General features: G+C 37.3%; 1 protein-coding gene across 4 annotated transcripts in view; it reads right to left on the reverse strand.

Annotated features, from left to right (window-relative positions):
- Positions 1-16,823, reverse strand: part of LOC140437468 (uncharacterized) — a 389,771-nt gene that overhangs the window by 284,821 nt on the left and 88,127 nt on the right. The window lies entirely within an intron of this gene.

Raw genomic sequence — 16,823 nt, forward strand, 5'->3', positions numbered from 1 at the left:
CAACAACGCGCGATGATTTAGAGATGTGGAATGATGAACGGAACATAATTTCATCACTTCACTCTGAACTTAATTCGGTATCAACTAAATGGACAACAACTTGTGAAAGTTGTCTAAAGACAACTTTCAAAAGATGCAGACAAACATCAGTTAATAAGTTTGGTTAGGTTTCGTTTTTTGGGTGGCATAAGGTAATTGCACCCTGAAAGCTTTGTGAAAATAATAAATTACGTGGGATTGTTAGAAAAGAGTTGAAATCATTGAATCACTCTAGAAGGACATTGTACCGATGAAAAAGATCAAGTATTGGCTAGAAATTGTTGTTTTAAAAGTTAGGGACCGGATTTATTAAGTGAAATAGTATGGTTACTATATCACTGAGATTTCTGAAATAACTGAAACCAATAGTTATTCAAGATTCCAACGAAGAAATCTATTACAACTATCCACACAAAATTAATCCTACGAAATACAAATGATATTTGTTTCGTATCCAACGCAACTGAATTTACCAAATCTGATAACCATTTGATCTTCTCATAAACTCATTACAAGTTCTTTTGTCACTCGGTGTATTTCTATCTGTTTATTTGTTATCTTTTCTATCTGTTTCTATCCGTCACGATGTTTCAAAATGATAGCCCAATGGAAAAATATAGAATAAATTTTAGTTTTACAAATTTTTATAGAAAACGCTCGAACATATTAATATGCTTTAAATTGACGTCTGTCAAAAATATACTGCCACCGCCTTTTTTAAATGACATTATGTGACATGTAATACATAATTTGAAAGCTCTTGTGTTAGTCAGCATGCTCCTAGAAAAAAAGAAGGACTTTCACTGGGTGTTAAACTATGGTTTAAAATTTTTTTTTATAATTAAATGGTCGCCATTTTAAATCGGCACAAAAATCTAAATACATACAGAGTCACACAATAGCACAAAATTTTTCAAATGATATATTACATGTCATATATTATTAAGCAAGAAAAATATCGATAGAATCATATTATTAGCAGATGCAAATAAAAAACAAATGAATTATGTCATGTGAATATGAAAAGCCTAAAATAAATTGGCCTGTTCAAGCGTTTTCCATAAAAGTTAAAAACTACTAAATTTTTATTTTTTTTAGTTTGAATTATTGGTTTATAAGTTTTTAAATCACGTATTACTTGCCATATGAAAATATTATCACCGAATAGTACCCATTCGCCATTTAAAAAGATTACGTGCCTAGAACATCACCAAACAATTTACAGTTGGCTTAATTTAGGTAGCTAAAACTGGATTTGCAGCTAAGGTAAGATCTTTAATGATGGCAAGAACCCAAACGTTCTAGATATGAGATTACATGGAAAAGTACGTATATTTAAATTATATTATGTAAGACCAATATTGACATAGGCGATAAAAACGGGAAAAATATAAAGAAACAAAAATAATACTAGCACGGCATAAATGAGAGTCTTCAGATCAACTGGTGCGAAAACATCAAGATATACAAAATTAAATAACGAAATAAGATATATCTGTAAAATAAAGGACATTGTACGATGTAGAAGACAGGACCAGCACAAATCGATGGTCTAAAATGCGTCCCCCCTACCCTATCTACTTCATGAAACAAAAACTTCGACTTATCTGATTTTAAGACTAGTCCTATTGGTGAGTGTAATCCAATTGATGACGTCGACTGCCATTTTTTAGATCTCGCCATCTTTTATAGGATCTTCCTGGTGGTATGGTGTCTTTTGATCTTAAATCTCTTGCTATTTGGGCTAGTCTTTAACCATTCATTTGTGTAAAATGCTGACTGGCTACCATAAGCATAATTTACAAGAAAAAATAATTGAAGTACTAATTTTACCCCGTTCCTGCCTACGTCCCTGATTATTAATTTCCATTTTAATTGGCTGTGTTTTTGTGTACTTTTTAACCATTTCACAAGAGTATATTTTTAATTACTTGACATAAATAACCCAAAAACCGACAGTTTCGTAGAAATATGCAACTCCATTAACTAGTTTATGATGGTACCAGTGTTCAAGGCCACCTATTTTATTTTTATGGTCAATCGTTTGTTTTATAAGTGGTTACGTCATTTTGTTGTTGCTTGAATAACCAGTAATAATATTATGCAAACTAATTTAAATACAGTGTAAAATAACTAACCATACGTCACATAGCGTTTCTATATTTATTTAGAATGGATAATTTAATGGTAAAGAAAAGAGTACTGCACTACACTACTACGTAACAAAACAATACCTTGTTGAATACAATTGATGGATAGAAAGGAAATAGAAACGAAAAGAAAAGAGGCATCAAGACCGATGGAAAATTAAAATAAGTAAAATGTCGAATTCAAAATAGTTTGATACATGCCAGGAAAAACATAAAAGACAGGCTCAAAATACCAACAAATCACAGCAAAGATAGCCAATGTATTATCCTACGTAGCCGACTATAAAATATTTCACAAATTCGGATAATTTATAATGTAATTGAATATTTTATGGGGATTTTATACAGAGTGACCAAAAAAGGTAAATATCGACTTATATTACCACAAACAACAAGTGATAAAATTTTCAGCTTTAATCAGTTTTTTGTGTGAATTGTTTTATGATAAAGAAGCATTCAGTTTTCGTGAATTTACGGTGTTCTCAAAATGCTTAGAATTTGCCGGATGTCCCAGCTAAGTGACTTTGAGAGTGGTTGAATTGTCAGTTTGCGTGACGCTTGTCTATTGAAAGAGAAGTTTCTAGGAGGATTAACAGATCCTTACGCAGTAGACTGCAGTGTGAACGAGCATAGACTGAGGAAGGCCGAGGACACCGAGCGAGGGGTTCTGGACGTCACAGAGGTACCAAAGATCTACAATATCGCTGATTAAGACTTCTGGTGCTAAAAGACAGGTTCAGTAGTACTCGAGCCAATCGCAAATCGATGATTTGAAGACCATGGAGGGATGGTTGGTATGCGTACGATATATCGCCGAATACGACCTTTTTTGTTATCGCCCACATTGGGTGCTACCTCCCACAGCTGAACATTGCCGTAACCTTTCGCTCTGGTGTAGAGAAAGAGTTCTATAGGACCGGAAATGAAATCAGGTGGTCTTAGTGACGAATCCCGCTTCTGTCTGAGGATGCACGATGGTCGGACAAGACCGAGTCACTTTCTTCTCGAAGTGCGGCACATTCACCACATCGTAAGAGTTATGGTATGGGGTGCTATTGCTTATAATAGCAGATCACCACTAATTTTCATCAGAGGCAATAAATATGACAGCCCTGCGCTATATTCAGGAAGTAGTGGAGCCCCTTATTTCATACCTTAACACCATCTAAATCTCGATTTTTCAGCAAGACAATGCCAGACAGTATGTTGCCAGAGAATCGTTAGTCTTCCTAGATCAACATCACATCAATCATTTACCTTGATCACCATGATCTCCTGATCTATCTCCAACTGAGCATCTCTAGGACATGATAGGTCGCAGGCTCTTGAATTTGCAACACCCTCCACAGACTTTAGCAGGCTTAACTCAAGAGGTTGCAGTAGCCTGAAATGAGATACCCATCGGATATCGATCAGCTCATCAGAACGATGCCCAGACGTAATGAGTGTATAAGAAATCGTGGAACCTCAACACATTCTTGAACCAGCTTCTACACTAAGCTGACGAAGCAAGCTGAAAGTTTAATCATTTTACTAGTAAGTGACACTGAACATGTATACTAAAAATTATTAAAATCTGGTAAATAAATGGTAGGTAGGTGTTTACCTATTTTTGTAACTCAGTATAGTTTCACAAATAACAACTATATTACAGGAATGTATCAGGGGCAGTTGTCCAAAATAGTTGTTAGCTAAAATGTAAAATAGGGGCGGCCGTATATCAGTTGCCAGCATACTGGCCTTCTATCGCCACGTGTTCGATTCTCGGAACCAACAATGGCATCTTCATTTATAAAAATGATAAAGAGTCGTCCTGTGCTTCGGAGTTTCAAAATGTGCCCTTCCTCCTCCTCCTTTCAATTTCTACATCTTAACAGGGGCGTAATCATTATGAACGTTACGTTTCTTCTAGTGATCGTATTGCTATTTTCACTGGTTTCTCCATCTATCAATATTCACGTGTACAGAACTCGGAGTACACCGTACAGTTCGTGTTTGATAATTTTTCGACTGCATCCGCCCTTCAAATCGGTGATGACCCTCGACTTTTTATTCCCTCCGATTTTCGTTAACCTACTATTCTCTCCATATTACCGACATCTTTGTATATTCGAAGAATGTTATAATTTGTGAAAATATGAAACTGGAGTGACGTTGTAGTTATTATTTGCAAGAACAAATGTACTTGTTCTTCTGGCGGTCCAAGATATTCGAAGCATTCTTCCCCAATAGAATGTGTGCACATTTAAAAAATAAGAGTCACAAAAAAACACAAAGCAGTTCTTTTCTCGATAGAATTCAATGGTTTACTGTCAAAAAACACGTATAACTTTAGGGGACACTAGTAAATTACTTGACGTTTGAATAGAAGTACCCCTGAATTGGAGGAAAGTAGAGCAATAATAAATAGCCACCACTACTGCATGTTTAAGATATAAAATATAAAAACATAGATATATCACATTACAACTCTAGAGAATAATTTAATATGTTCACAGACGTTTGACATACGCTTACCAGACATACTTACGATTTCTTTCAACCTGGAAGAACAGAATTTTCTGTTTGGTTTATTTACATAGGCTAAAAAGGTTCCCTTTTTATGGCTCGGAAAGTCGCTATTCAGAAGCTGCTATTATTTAAAAAATGGGACTTAGGAGGAAAATTAAAGAACTAGAGGTTCTTTAAATGTCAACAACATATTTTTTTAAACATATCAACATCAAAACTAGGCAAACAGATAAAAAAGAAAGCTGTATAAAGAAATTAAGCAAAATTGATCATTTTTTAACTCAAAAATTATTAATCGTGAAGGCAATCACATACCCTTGTATATGGCATTTGTAGACGTTAACAAAGTATTCTATACCGTAGAACATTTGAAAGTAATAAATATTTTACAGACCCGAAGAATTAGTAATCGATATATAGATCTGATCTCGAATATTGACGGGAAGACAATCACATCAATCAAACTGATGAAATTGTCTGGCTGTATGACGATAAGTCTAAGCCAAAAAAAAACTGTTGAAACAAATTGAACCAATTAAAAAACCGGGGAGTTAGACAGAGAGATACAATAACGCCAAAATTGTTCCAACTGCTGATAAGCAAGTGCTCTGAAAAGCTAAACCAGAATAATTTAGGTACTAACATAAACGGCAAATACCTTAACAACTTGCGATATGTTGACGACATTATATTTAAAGATTTAAATAACGAATCCATAAAAATAGAATTAAAGATGACATGTGGTAAAACTAAAGCCATGACAAACTAAGAAGAATACCTTGAAATCACAGACATAAACGTGAGATGAAGCACGGTCGTGTCATCTCTCGCCGCAAAATGGGGGAGCGTGACTCAGATCCTCCTAGCCTTTCGACATATGACTGTTAGTGAAACGTGAAACCATTGCCCCTATTAGTCCAACACCACATAAGAATGGCACGCTGACTGCTACCGCGTAGGACTGAATCCTCCTCGTAGTACCTGTGTTCCTACATGTGAACACAGGTAGGAATAAGGTCCCGATCTCGCAGTTCGCCACCGAGGAGCCTACTCCTTTACCATTCTTCTCCAAAATGGACACGTACCACAAGCTTACGTCTAGTTGGTGACTATAATAGACTATTGAGCTTGCAGTTCGTTTAACCGCACAAAGATTATATGGAATGAGAGCAGAGTGGCCCAACGTGAGCCCGTCTCGGATACCAAGAACACATACCGATGACCAAACGATGATCCCGACACCTCATCATCTCTCATCAGAAATATGGACACGATTATCAGTAGATAAAACAATAGGCTGGACTAGATGAATACAAATATCCCATGATAGAACGACGGAGGAAAGATGAAGAGGCTTATGTCCTAAGATGTATGTTCTTATAAAAAATACAATAGAATACAATAGTTTTGAGGGTTACTAATCCCTAAATAAAGTTGCCAGTGTCGGAGTGATGGAGATTAACAGGTACTAATGAATTTGCAAGAAATGTAAGATGTTTATTTTATTGGATATAAAATAATTTGTGGCCGTAACAGGGGCCGATTTGTAAAAAATGAATATTATTTTAATCAAATTCCATTTCAGATTCACTGCTTTCTTCAGAATCTAAGGAATCTTCAACTCCAATGTTAATTATTACCGGTTCCAGCATTGTATCAGTCATATTATCCAAATTCCACATTTTATTTTCTTCCTTGTGAGCATGCCTAACAGCCTTTTTCCAATTTTCTGGAGCTACTTTTGATAAGGAAAGTTCTAATAATTGTTGTAAGTCTTCTAATTTAAAAGTTTTGTTGTTGCGTCTGACTTCACCCTTTACTTGGGACCATATAATTCTATCGGATTCAGATCACAGTGGTATGGGGGTAGATGTAAAATAATTACATCACGGTTTAATGCCATTTTATCAATTATATATTTTTTATAAGCTGCTTTATGTTGCCTTACGATAGGTAATAATTCCTTTTTTGTCGAATTCTCCTTGTACTCAATTGCGTGTTTATCCAACCATTCGATTATCCCTCCTTTTTTCCATGCCGTTGTTGGCAATTTTTCTGCTAGTCTTGAATGGTAACTAGCATTATCCATGACTATGACAAAATTTTTTGGAATTAAATCCAACATTTGCTCAAAATATTCTTCAAAAACGTCAGCAGTCATTTCCTCGTGGTAATCTTTGGTTGATTTTGAGGCAAAACTTAATAATCCACCATTGACAAAACCGTATTCGTTTCCAATATGGGTTATTATGAGTCTGCGTCCTTTTCCAACGGGAATATTGTTTATTCCAGTAGATACACCTTCGATGAATGCCTGACGGGAACTTTTCACATTTGTATCAACCCATAGATATGGTACAGTATGACCTTCATTTAGCCAAGTCTCGTCCAAATAAAAAATTGTTTTCCCTTCTTCTCGGTACTTTTTAATAGTTCTTAGATAATCTCGTCTCCAACATACAATGTAATCTTTTTCAATTAAAACGGATTTTCTTCTATTCTTTTGCCAACGAAATCTCATCTCTCTCAATAGTCCCCATAATTTCTTGTTGCTTATGATTGGTAACTCTTCGTTTTCTCTAATTAATGTTTGAATTTTGTCCAATGTTGGAAATTCTTTGTGAAATTCTTTGTTAAAAAAAAATGAGTGGACGCTGCGTCTTATCATGTTTTTATGTATTTCTTCAATTTCCAAGGGTTTACTCCCTCCACTCTTCTTGGGAGATGAAACAGTTCCTCCTTTTCTTTCTTTTAGGAATCTATAAATTGTTGCTTCTGTTGTGAATTTATTAATTGTTATGTCTTTAATTTATAATGTCTTTACTAATTTATTATATTGTTCCTACTTTAATTTATTAAAAGGCACGATAATTTATATAAGTTTATTTCTCACTAAATAATACACATAATTTATTTAGGCGAGCGTAACAAAAATATCGCGAGCGCGAATCTTCTTTATTAACTGTCCCTTCCAAATAAAGTTCCGTTATTATATACCAGTGCCGTTATCTCGAATCGTCTAAAACCTTCGATGGCGAAACGGTAAAAGCAAACTGGATTTCCCTCGCATCGCTTCTGGAAGGTCGCTCAGGTAAATCGAGGCCTCTCGTAAACTCTACAACATATTAGATTAAAAACATGTTTTAAAGGTTAAAACTATGACTCATATTTTTACGTAACATTGCCCCCCTCTCAAAAGATGGTTCCTCCTGGAACCTTGTTGGGACTAGAACTGGAACGGTATGCTGGTATCGGCAACTGGACCCTCTTTTACAACTTCCAGTTGTATAAAAATGACAAGGGACGGTTTTCTCTCCGCTCCAGTAACTATGCGGATTGCAACAGACTAACACCTGGACTTCGGTGTCTTTAAAGATCTCCTCCACCATATTTCGGATAACCCTCCAATCTAATTGGCGGCACTCCAACTTTGGCATGGCTAACTTTTGCACGTCGGACTCTAGTACGTGCCCTCTCAATTGAAGTAAGGCTTCCCATACATCTCGGTAGGTAGGTTGGTCACGGGCAGTGTCTTTTGTTACCAGGTAGAAAAGGTAACGTGATGCATCTTGGAGTTTCAAGGTTTTACCGGGAGCTGGCACTTGGCATTGAAGTTCTGCAACTCGACCAAACTTCCTTCGAAAGACGGATGCCAACCCTGGTGCGTCTTTGATACTGGCCGGGATGGTAAGGGCCAGCGAGTAGTCATCGGGGAGCTCGAGTAGATCTTGCTTTTCTTCAGTGGTAACACCATGTCTCGCTTTACCGGTACCTCCATAGGCACCCATGAATTCCTCAAACGTGAGGTCAAACACATCTTGGACTTGGTTTACTTCCACTTCTTCATCTACGTCGTGGTCACCTTCGAAAGATGCCAACCGGTTATGGTGTACTATCATCGGCTTTCCCCTCGGAATCTTGCTTATTCGGTAGATGACATCGTTGATCTTCTCCATGATGAGGTATGGACCTTCCCAAAACTGCTGCAATTTGGGAGAACAACCTTTTCGCTTCTTGGGATTATACAGCCATACTTTGTCGTTCTTCTTAAAGCAACCCTTTTCGGCTTGTGTATCGTACCGTTTCTTCATTCGGTCGCTAGCGATCTGAAGGTGGGAACGGACCAACTCATGTACATCGTCCATTCTTCTTCGTAATTCGATCACATAATCTTCACCTGCTACATCTTCTCCAGGTCGACACCCAAATTCTAGATCACAAGGTAGTCGCATTTCGCGTCCGAATAGGACTCTGGCTGGTGTCTGGCCCGTTGATTCGTTAACAGCAGATCTGTAGGCCATTGTGAAGAACGGAAGGTATTGGTCCCAGTCTCGCTGATGATCGGACACCATCTTTGTCAAATACTTGCCAACTGTCCTATTCATTCGTTCTACCATACCATCCGATTGCGGATGATACGCGGTAGTTCTTGTTTTCTTCATGCCTAGTCTATCACATATTCCTTGGAATAGATCACTTTCGAAGTTCCTGCCTTGGTCACTATGGATCTCCAAAGGCACTCCAAATCGGCTGATATATTCTTGGATCAACTTATCTGCAACGGTGGCGGCCTTCTGGTCTGGAAGTGCGTAAATCTCGACCCACTTAGTGAAGTAATCCATTACTACCAACATGTACTTGCCCCCATTTTCACTTTCTGGAAATGGCCCTGCAATGTCCAAAGCTATTCTTTCAAACGGGCTTCCAACATTATATTGTCTCATAGGAGCTCTCCTTTTCCGGTGAGGCCCGTTACTCGTAGCACAAATAGTACATTTCTTACACCAGTCTTTTACGTCGTCGGAACTGTTCATCCAATAAAACCGTTCCCGAATTCGCTGAAGGGTTTTCCTTACACCAAAATGCCCTCCCGATGGACTGTCGTGTAACTGACGAAGTACTTCGGCTATTCTGCTCTTTGGGATCACCAACTGTCTTCTCTTCTCTGAACCGTCATCATTTTCCAGGACTCGTTTAAGCAAGCCATCTTCGATGATAAATGAGTCCCACTGGGCCCAATACGTCTTAACTACTGAGCATAGGTTTGATATTTCCTGCCAAGGTGGTCGACGGTTTTCCTCTTTCCATTTTCGGATTTTCTGTATAACTGGATCTCTCTCTTGTTCTTCCCTTATCTTAGTAGGCGTCCAGTCGTCGTTGACAATCGTCGTTCTTAGCACTGCTGCTTCCTTGGATTCCGTTTTGTTGCAGTGGGGACACTCTGCTGGGCATGGCCGTCTGGAAAGAGAATCAGCGTTTCTGTGGCTAACTCCGGCTCGGTGCTCAATCTTAAAATCGTATTCTTGGAGTCGTTCGATCCACCTGGCTATCTGACCCTCTGGATTCTTAAACTGCATCAACCACTTAAGGGCGGCATGGTCGGTTCGGATTAAAAACTTCCTTCCATAGAGGTATTGATAGAAGTGCTCTACTGATTTCACTACTGCCAGAAGTTCTCTTCTCGTGACGCAATAATTCCGCTCAGGTTTTGAAAGAACTTTACTAAAATATCCGAGGACTCGTTCCTGTCCTCCTTGAATCTGAGACAGCACTCCTCCAATTCCCACATTACTTGCATCTGTATCTAAGATGAACTCTCCTTCTGGCAGTGGATACCCTAAAATTGGTGCTGTTATTAAATGCTTTTTCAACGTTTCAAAGGCATTTTGGCAGTCTATATCCCAGCGGTATTCTCTTGCTTCCTCTGTAAGTCGCGTTAATGGCTTAGCGATATCTGCAAACTTCTTAATAAACCTCCGGTAGTAAGTACATAGTCCAAGAAAACTTCTCACTTGATGTTTGTCAGTTGGTTTTGGCCATTCCTTAATGGAATCGATTTTTCCCTTATCCACGGCCACTCCTTCTTTACTGACTATATGACCCAGATAATTGACTTTACCTTGAAATAGCTGGCACTTCTTGGGGTTTAGCATCAATTGGGCAGCTTTAAGTCGATTAAAAACGTTTTCTAAATTCCTCAAATGATCTTCGAATGTCTCCCCCAAGACGATTATGTCATCTAAATAAACCAGGCATGTTTTCCAAGATAACCCTCTCAACACATTTTCCATAAGCCTCTCAAATGTCGCAGGAGCATTACAGAGTCCAAATGGCATAACGTTGAATTGCCACAATCCAGATCCTGTGGTGAAGGCTGTCTTTTCTTTATCTACTGGGTCCATTTCTACCTGCCAGTATCCAGACTTCAAATCCAAAGTGGAAAACAATTTACTTCCAGCCAATGTGTCCAATGTGTCATCGATCCGAGGCAGAGGATAACTATCTTTCTTGGTAACGTTGTTCAGCAAACGGTAATCCACACAGAACCTCGTCGTTCCGTCTTTCTTCTTAACCAGGACCACCGGAGAGACCCATGGGCTCGTAGAAGGTTCTATCACCCCGTCTTTCTTCATTTCCTGAACAATCGTTTCAGCTTCCTCTCTTTTCGCCTGTGGTAATCGTCGAGCTGTTTGACGAATTGGCTTAGCATTACCAGTATCAATTTTATGCTTAACAACGGTAGTTCTTCCCGTCTTTCCTCCTTTCGGTACGAAAATATCACGATACTGCCGAAGAAATTCCCTTAATTTCCTTTTCTCCATCTGATTTAGAGACTGTCCTGCAACTGCAACCATTTGGTCGAATTTGTCGTTGGAATTATCAGATGTTGTCGCCTGACGAATTATGGATGTCACAGGTACACAAGTTCCTACTTTTGTCTCTTTCTTTATGGTCACTGGGTAGTCGTTGACATTGATAAGTCTCACAGGAATTTCTTTAGCCGAAGTCACCAATTCCTTTCCAATTATGATTCCACGGCCAACCTCATCGTCGTGGTTCCAAGGCTCCATCATAACAGGTCTCCCTTCGTCTACAATTCCCTGTAGTCGCGCTACTATGATCGTTTCGCTTCTCGCAGGCACGACTGTATCTTCTGTAATGGCTGCTTGCACAGTGTTGTCATTATGTGGATGGAGAAATACCTCCTCGTTGCCAACTTTGATTACCTTATTCTTAAAATCCAATTGGAATCCATGCATATTCATTACGTCCATTCCTAATATAACATCCTCTTCGATGTCAGCAACTATAACAGTATGGACGAACTTTTCTGCTCCAATTCCCAATTGTACCTGGATTTCTCCATGAATGTTAGCATTTTCACCTGTAGCGGTCCGAAGTCGCAACCTCGTTGGTAACAGTTTCTTTCGGCTGTTTATAACTGTCGGGCGTATAATGGTTCTGGTCGCTCCGGTATCCACCAACAACGTATGCTTTTTACCATTTATGTCTCCATCGACATATACACTATCTTCACGACATTTCAAAGAAGCTATTAGTATGAGAGGGTCTTTGGAAAAGTTCTGGGTCGAAGCTGCCCCCCTAAGGCTGACCCGTTCTAGTTTTCCTGATGGTGAGTTTCTTGATTTGCGTCGTACCTAGGGTGCTTACAGGAGCTTCGTACGTGTCCTATTTCACAATTCCAGCATCTGATGGTCTTCGTTTTCTTGTATGTCATGCTTTTCATCATATTAACGAGCTGGTCAAGTTTATCTTCATCTCCTTCCTCTTTTACAGTCCTAACTTTACTGTACCCGCCAGAGGCCTGCGTAGCTGACTCGTATTCGAGGGCGGCGGATAGGACATCAACCAGCGTCTTGTGACGAGCTAATCGCAGTGTTCTCTGCATTTCATGATCACGAAGACCATCAATAAACGTTTGAACGGCCAATTTTTCCATCATGTCTTCGGGAGCTGTTGGATAAGCATATCGTACTAATCTGGCAATATCTACCTCATATTCTTGAAGAGCCTCATCTTTCTTCTGTCTACGATTTTTAAGCTGTGACTGATATACATGCTCCAAATGTTCGTGGCCATATCGCATATTTAACCTCTTCTTCAGTTGTTCGAAATCATCGGTCTCCTCTACGGCTATGGTCTGAAGCACATCTAAGGCATCTCCTCGAAGAGCGATAGTCAGGTTTACAGCCTTTTCTTTTTCAGACCATCCATTTGCTCTTGCGGCTGATTCGAACTGTTTCATGTAGTTGTTCCATGATGATTTTCCGTCGAAAGTTGGGACTTTAACATGAATAGAACCTCCACTTCCTTCAAATTTCGGCCGTGTCTCCAACTTAAATTTCGTCTCGTCTTCTTTTATCTCCACTGTAATCGGATTGTTACCTCTCTCTGCTGTCCCTGTTTCTTCCATCTTCCTTTCCATCTCTTTAATCTTTTCTTCGAAGGCCAACTTATCGGCAGCAACTTGGTTTTTTAGCGAAGACACTCTATCGTCAAGAGCAGATATTTCAGAAGTGACTTTAGAGATGTTAGCAGAAACTTTGCTTTCCAGAGAAGAAATCTCGTTAGAAACTTTGCTTTCTAAAGAAGCGATGTCGCCGGATACTTTGTTCTCCAATGATGCGATGTCGCCGGAAACTTTGGCTACATCAGAAGACACTTTCGAAATATCGTCGGAAACTTTGTTCTCTAATGATGCGATGTCGCCGGAAACTTTCGAAATCGACGAGAGGACAGCATCATGTTTGTCTTCAAATATATAAGTCTCTGGATCTAGTCCTTCTTCTAGCAAAGCGTTCTTTAGTCGTTGGACTAACTCAGCCTTTTTTCCGGTAGAAGCTAATTCTCTGTCTTCAAGATGTCTTCTTAAATTAGTCACTGTCAGCTCATAAATCGTAGCCATTTTCACAATTTATTTTATATTCACTTGTATTATTATTATAAGTCTAATTTATGTTCGATCTCACTCTGACACCATTTGTTGTGAATTTATTAATTGTTATGTCTTTAATTTATAATGTCTTTACTAATTTATTATATTGTTCCTACTTTAATTTATTAAAAGGCACGATAATTTATATAAGTTTATTTCTCACTAAATAATACACATAATTTATTTAGGCGAGCGTAACAAAAATATCGCGAGCGCGAATCTTCTTTATTAACTGTCCCTTCCAAATAAAGTTCCGTTATTATATACCAGTGCCGTTATCTCGAATCGTCTAAAACCTTCGATGGCGAAACGGTAAAAGCAAACTGGATTTCCCTCGCATCGCTTCTGGAAGGTCGCTCAGGTAAATCGAGGCCTCTCGTAAACTCTACAACATATTAGATTAAAAACATGTTTTAAAGGTTAAAACTATGACTCATATTTTTACGTAACACTTCTCCAACCCCTGTCATATTTGAACACATGTTAACGATTTCACAAACATTACTTAAAGGGCGTTGATGTACAAGTGCGTCGTGTACATTTAATATTATATTTCTCTCTCTTAGACTGAAGGCACCTTTAAAACTACACTTAAACGGGATAAAACCTGTTGTCGACGTCATTTTTAAATGCAAATAACAAAATATCGACACCAAAAACGTAGGTAGGTAAGACATGAACAATGTACATCTACAAACTAAATGGAAGATGCAAACAATTTCTAATTTATATTATTGGCATAAGCTGTAATGTGGCATAAAAACTACTTAAACTATCATTAGTGAAGCCTTATCAGTAATTCCAGGTAATCGTTCAAAGAAAGTATTCTTTTTGTGTCAGGCGATAACTTGTATAGAAAACAATAATCACCTTTAAATTACTGTTTACATTAATTTATTTCGTGAAACATTGAATTCTCTCGTTAATCACCCGTGTATAATTAACAATAATCGTGTGGCATATATACCGACGTTTTTTACACACAAAAAAGGTATAGTGAGGTTAGTGGACACTTATTTTACAGAAGATTTTTTAAAAGATAATGAATTGTTGACGGCATCTTAAAGTATTAATTTTTTTTATTTATTTCAAAACAAGTATAAGGTGACGCCTATGGTTTTTTGACCTGTTGAGGATTTGCATACATAATGTGCTATCAATATGATGGAAAAGGACTATAGCTGATTAAATAGAATCTATAGAAAATAAATCAGAACGAAAAGTTAGAGCAGATTAGTCTTTAGCAAAAGGACACTTGAAATCCGAAGAAGAAAATTTGCCGGGATGTGCATTAATTGTGGAAGATTTGCATTGTTAGCCACCCTATGAAACGCAAGTGAAACGAATAACCAAAAAAGAAAATACCAAGGACACTCTTTAAAAATAATTATTTTAACAATTTGTAATAGACGTTACAAAAAACCTTACAACAAATATTTATTTAATAAATATTTTGATTTGGTTCTAAAATCAATAGTCTGTTTTTCTAACGCAAATCTTTTTCAAAGTCAGTTTTTCTAAAAATAAACTATGGTCGGATTTGATAAACTAGTGTTATGCATGATGTCACTCTATGTTCAGTGTTGAAGGTACTTTCTAATTCACTGTCAATGTCAAATTTTAAATAACGAACAGGTAGCTAACAACCGCTTACGAAACTTCCAAAGGTTATTATACTATCGAAGAATTCGCATAATCACCTTAGGACTGTCGAATTATTATACATGACATTATAAATAGTTAGTTACTAGAACTTATTTCAAGGAATCCAAAACGTTTAAATGTTTTTTATAATACGAGTATATTCAAAAAGATATGTTATAGACGAGCAGCGAACGTCCAAAAGAGTGCTTTGTGCTTTAGTTTTCGATAAACCCGTAACACGCTGGCTGGCTACCGAGCAAATTTGGTACAAAAGTGTATTCGTAATAAAAATCGGCAGAACTTTTCTAAATAAAATTTATTGATTAGAGAGTTGGGAATATATAAATAAACAAGAAAAAAGCAAAAATTTTGATTTTATAATTTTAATAAAATTTTATATTTAACTCGCGATATCTCGGCTCGGTTTAGATATTTTGATTTCTAATTTTGACACAATATATATAGTAAATGACCGTTTAGGGGTGTAATTTTCCTCGTCACGATGGATTTGATTGGAAATTTGGATTTAGGTTTCTCTTAACCTCTACTGCACTATTGGACTTGAGCCCTGGGTTGTTTTTACTTGGGGGTGAAAGCCACCACTCCTCGGGAAAAACATACGTTCAAAATAAGTCCGGGAATGGATAAATTGACTAATTCTAAACAACTTTTATTTTATACGGTTTTTTCACAAATTCAGTACTTTTTGAGTTAAGTGAGATTGAAAATATTCATTTTTTAAAATAAAACGTACGTTTTCAGACGGTTTTTTACAAATAACTCAAAAAGTAATAAATAACAGTAAAAAGTAAGAGTGTTTATCGAAAAAATATTCTTAGCAAAAATGCTCATCGCTTTAAAAATTAAGCACTTTTCGGGGAAAATCCATCAAAAGTTTTTTAAAGTATTATTTTTTATAACTTAAGTTACTCTCATAATAAAGTTGGACCCTTTTATGGTAAAAAATCGTGAAAATCACCCCCTAATTAGCACCCCAAATGAAATTAATCGTCACCACTTATTTAGATTTAGAAAACCTTTAAGTTAATATGATAATTGATTTTTTAAAAATTCTACAATCTTTCTACCTCTTTTCTTATATTAGCGTTAAGGTTTTCTCAAAACTTGTGACCGCTAATTCAAGCACAATCTTTCTACGATGTGTATGTATATTTTTTAACTACTTTAAATTTCCATAAAAACTTATCGACAGAATCAGCGATAGAAATATAATAGAGCAAAAAGTGTACTTGCATGTTATATATTTACTTGAAGCTAATTGGTTTTCCATAGATGATGAATATGCAACCCACCTGAAAATAAAAAAAAAATATTAAAATATGAGCATATAAGCAATATCTATCTTCAAATAAACTTTTTGGTACAATAATGAAAATAAATAATCTTCTCATTCAATTTCGAAGTATCTGGAGCCCGTGCATATCTAAGGGTGCGTTCATTACGGAGATCATCGCACGGTATCCTCGCCTAGAGCATAGCACTGGCAGTGAACGCTTGCATTTAAAATAAAGCATTTATTTTACCTATTGATCGATTATGGTACGATCCTATAGTCGGAGCAAGGGTCGGTGCTTCGTTATGAACACACTTAGACTGTGAGTTCGAGCTCGTCAGTACACCACTCTGAACATACTGCGTGGGGAAGTTTTTTCATCCCCAACACAGCGCGGGTCAATGGCTAATAGTGGAAGTCAAATGGGTATATAGGACGATATATAGGT

This window comes from Diabrotica undecimpunctata, chromosome 3 (genome assembly GCF_040954645.1).
Source record: "Diabrotica undecimpunctata isolate CICGRU chromosome 3, icDiaUnde3, whole genome shotgun sequence".
In the NCBI taxonomy this organism is placed as follows: domain Eukaryota; kingdom Metazoa; phylum Arthropoda; class Insecta; order Coleoptera; family Chrysomelidae; genus Diabrotica; species Diabrotica undecimpunctata.